A 5,100-nucleotide genomic window follows, 5' to 3' on the forward strand; every position below is an offset into this window, starting at 1 on the left:
CCTCTCACAAAGACACAGAGGTTGGAACCAAAAATCTCAAATTTGAATTCATCAGACAAAGAACAGATTTCCACCGGTCAAATGTCCATTGCTTGTTTTTCTTGACCCAATCAAGTCTCTTCTTCTTATTGGTGTCCTTTAGTAGGGGTTTATTTGCAGCAATTTGACCATGAAGGCCTGATTCACGCAGTCTCCTCTGAAAAGTTGATGTTGAGATGTGTCTGTTACTTGAACTCTGAAGCATTTATTTGGGCTGCAATCTGAGGTGCAGTTAACTCTAATGAACTTATCCTCTGCAGCAGAGGTAACTCTGGGTCTTCCTGTCCTGTGGCAGTTTTAAACGAGAGCCAGGTTCATCACAGGGCTTGATAGCTTTTGCGACTGCACTTGAAGAAACTTTACAAGTTCTTGAAATATTCCGGATTGATTTACTTTTATGTCTTAAAGTAATGGACTGTCATTTCTCTTTGCTTATTTGAGCTGTTCTTGTAATAATATGGACTTGGTCTTTTACCAAATAGGGCTATCTTCTGTATTACCTCCCTGCCTTGTCACAACACAACCGATTGGCTCAAACTCATTAAGAAGGAATGGAATTCCACAAATTAACTTTAAACAAGGCACACCTGTTAATTGAAATGCATTCCAGGTGACTACCTCATGAAGCTGGTTGAGAGACTGCCAAGAGTGTGCAAAGCTGTCATCAAGGCAAAGGGTGGCTATTTGTTATTTCATAGTTTTGATGTCACTATTATTCTACAATGTAGAATATAGTAAAAATAAAGAAAACCCCTTAAGTAGGTGTTCTAAGACTTTTGACCGGTAGTGTAAATATATATATATATATTAAAGGAACAGTTTCCCCATAATAAAACAAGAGTTTAGTTCATGTTAGAGTGATATACACTACCATTCAAAAGTTTTGGGTCACTTAGAAATGTCCTTGTTTTGGAAAGAAAAGCACATTTGTCCAATAAAATAACATCAAATTAAACAGAAATACAGTGTAGACATTGTTAATGTTGTAAATGACTATAGTAGCTGGAAACTACTGATTTGTAATGGAATATCTACAGTATATAGGCATACAGAGGCCCATTATCAGCATCCCTCACTCCTGTGTTCCAATGGCACGTTGTGTTAGCTAATCCAAGTTTATCACTATAAAAGGCTAATTGATCATTAGAAAACCCTTTTGCAAATATGTTAGCACAGCTGAAAACTGTTGTTCTGATTAAAGAAGCAATAAAACTGGCCTTCTTTGGACCAGTTGAGTATCTGGAGCATAAGCATTTGTGGGTTCGATTACAGGCTCCAAATGGCCAGGAACAAACAACTTTCGTCTGAAGCTTGTCAGTCTATTCTTGTTTTGAAAAATGAAGGCTATTCTAAGCGATAAATTGTCAAAAAACTGAAGATCTGGTACAATGCTATGTGGTACTGTCACACCTTCATCTGTTTCTCCTGTCCTTGTGATTGTCTCCACCCCTCCAGGTGTTGCTTATTTTCCCCAGTGTATTTATCCCTGTGTTTCCTGTCTCTCTGTGCCAGTTCGTCTTGTATGTTTCCAAGTCAACCAGCGGTTTTCCCGTTCTCCTGCTTTTTGCTATTCTCCTTTTTCTAGTCCTCCGGGTTTTGACCCTTGCCTGTTTCTGGACTTTGTACCCGCCTGCCTGACCATTCTGCCTGCCTTGACCACAAGGCTGTCTGCCACTCTGTACCTCCTGGACTCTGATCTGGTTTTGACATTTTTGCTTGTCCACGACCATTCTCTTGCCTACGCCTTTGGATTAATAAACATTAAGACTCCAACCATCTGCCTCCTGTGTCTGCATTTGGGTCTCGCCTTGTGCCTTGATAGAACGTTGACTGCAATTTCAGTTTAATCCACCTGAAAAGACAGAACAAATAATACAACAAATATTGTGGTTAAACTCAAAGATACTAATTGATAAAAAAAACTTTTTCGATGACATTTAAAAAAGAAATAATTGTAAATTATATTACAAATAAGACTTATGTTACACATGCAGCTAACACAGACATGTGGAAATGTTTGCTCTACCCAAAATTACAACCAACTAATTGCATCATTTCCACAAAAATGGATGAGGCAAGTTGAAGTGGGAAAAAGTTAGGAACTTGTCTGTTGGCCCTGCATTAAAGACTACAATTGGTTAAAGAAAATTGTGATAAATATATACCAGTTTCATTTAAGGACCAACAAATTGACAGCTGTACCATATAAATTGCAAAATAGTTTAAGAGATTTTTGATGTACCAATTCCATGGCACATGGTCTTTGAATTGACTCGTAAAACAATGCTGGATTCAAAAAAAGAAACGTCCCTATTTCAGCACCCTGTCTTCCAAAGATAATTTGTAAAAATCAAAATAACAGATCTTCATTGTAAAGGTTTAAACACTGTTTCCCATACTTGTTCAATGAACCATAAACAATTAACGATCGTTCCACAGGTGCATGTTCAATGAACTATAAACAATTAACAATCGTTCCACAGGTGCATGTTCATTAAGACACTAACAGCTTACAGAGGCACATAGGCAATTCAGGTCACAGTTAGGAAAACGTAGGACACTAAAGAGGCCTTTCTACCGACTCTGAAAAACACCAAAAGAAAGATGCCCTGGTTCCCTGCTCATCTGCGTGAACGTGCCTTAGGCATGCTGCAAGGAGGCATGAGGACTGCAGATGTGGCCAAGGCAATAACTTGCAATGTCCGTACTGTGAGACGCCTAAGACAGTCTACAGGGAGAAAGGACGGACAGCTGATCGTCCTCGCAGTGGCAGACCACGTAACAACACCTGCACAGGATCGATACATCCAAACATCACACCTGCGGTTCAGGTACAGGATGGCAACAACAACTGCCCGAGTTACATCAGGAACACACAATCCCTCCATCAGTGCTCAGACTGTGCGCAGTAGGCTGAGAGAGGCTGGACTGAGGGCTTGTAGGCCTGTTGTAAGGCAGGTCCTCACCAGACATCACCAGCATCAACATTGCCTACGGGCACAAAGCCCCCGTCGCTGGACCAGACAGGATTGGCAAAAAGTGCTCTTCACTGACGAGTCACGGTTTTGTCTCACCAGGGGTGATGGTGGGATTCGCGTTATTCGTCAAAGGAATGAGCGTTACACCGAGGCTTGTACTTTGGAGCGGGATCAATTTGGAGGTGGAGGGTCCGTCATGGTCTGGGGCGGTGTGACACAGCATCATCGAACTGAGCTTGTTGTCATTGCAGGCAATCTCAACGCTGTGCATTACAGGGAAGACATCCTCCTCCCTCATGTGGTACCTTTCCTGCAGGCTCATCCTGACATGACCCTCTAGCATGACAATGCCACCAGCCATACTGCTCGTTCTGTGCGTAATTAACTGCAAGACAGCAATGTTTGTGTTCTGCCATGGCCAGCGAAGAGCCCGGATCTCAATCCCATTGAGCACGTCTGGAACCTCTTGGATCGGAGGGTGAGGGCTAGGGCCATTCCCCCCAGAAATGTCCGGGAATTTGCAGGTGCCTTGGTGGAAGAGTGGGGAAACATCTCACAGCAAGAACTGGCAAATTTGGTGCAGTCCAGATTTGCCAGAAGGAGATGCACTGCAGTACTTAATGCAGCTGGTGGCCACACCAGATACTGACTGTTACATGTATGTAATAATAACATCAACAAGTTCTTTGCCTGTGAGGGACACCATGTGGCGGTGTGTGTTGGTTTAACACAGTTAACACTCATGATACAGCAATAACATTCTGACTGAACCCATAGTGAGATTTCCATTTATCTGATAGAACTGAGACAGTTTAGCGAAGCTGTAAAACATTGTCTAGGTTGAAGGTGTGGCATGTTTAATAGTGTATGCCTTTATAAATTGCTTTCAATGTAAGGCTTTGCGTTACCCAGAAAATGCATCAAAATAGATCAAACTGAATATATTTATCTCCCAAGTCGTTTTAGATTGCTACACTGTTCTCTACATTCTCAGAGTTCAAATAGGTGTAGGGCTTCATTACAGACAGAAATACTCCTCAGTTTCATCAGCTGTTCAGGTGTCTGGTCTCAGACAATCCCGCATGTGAAGAAGCAAGATGTGGAGGTCCTTGGCTGGTGGGGTTATACATGGTCTGCGGTTGTGAGGCCAGATGGACGTACTGCCAAATTCTCTAAAACAACATTGGAGGCAGCTTATGGTACAAAAGAATAACATTAAATTCTCTGGCAACAGCTCTGGTGGTCATTCCTGCAGTCAGTTTGCACGCTACCTCAAAACTTGAGACATCTGTGGCATTGTGTTGTGTGACAAAACTGCACATTTTAGAGTGGTCATTTATTGTCCCCAGCACAAGGTGCACCTGTGTAATAATCATGGAGTAATAGGCTTCTTAATATACCAAACCTGTCAGGTGGATTGATTATCTTGGTAAAGAAGAAATGATCACTAAGAGGGATAAAAACTCATTTGTGCATGAAATTTGAGAGAAAGCTTTTGGTTCAAATGGAACATTTCTGGGATCTTTTATTTAATCTTATGAAACATAGGATCATCACTTTACATGTTGCATTAACATTTTTGTTCAGTGTATTTGCCGCCATCTTTTCGAGGTCTGATCTCCTGTCATTGATCGAGACAGGTGGGTGTCATTCAAAGCGACTCTTGATTTCTGAGTCAGGCTCATGACATGCAGCACTTTAGGGTGGACCGTCTGTGGGGTGGACACCCATCTGTCTTGACCATGGAAGTGTAGAAGACACTAGTGCCTTCCAAGTTGAGAATTAGGTATCGCCTAGTAAATGTTTGTTGAAAAATGGTCCCCTATTTAATATCCATGTTCAATATCCATGTTCATGGGAGGATAATCAATCGCATTACAAGTTATTTCAATAGCTGAATCATAGTGTAACATGAAGAATAATGACTGACTACTGAAAGTCTGGTGGAGATGTACACGTTTCACCATCTTCACCTTTTATATCCTTGTGTGCTACGCAGTATAAGGCACCGGTGTGTAAAGGTTAACCAGTTTAACAAAACGGCTTGGGCAACATGGACAATGAACACTGAAAGAGACAAGGA

The sequence above is a fragment of the Oncorhynchus mykiss genome, chromosome 19 (assembly GCF_013265735.2).
Source record: "Oncorhynchus mykiss isolate Arlee chromosome 19, USDA_OmykA_1.1, whole genome shotgun sequence".
Lineage (NCBI taxonomy): Eukaryota > Metazoa > Chordata > Actinopteri > Salmoniformes > Salmonidae > Oncorhynchus > Oncorhynchus mykiss.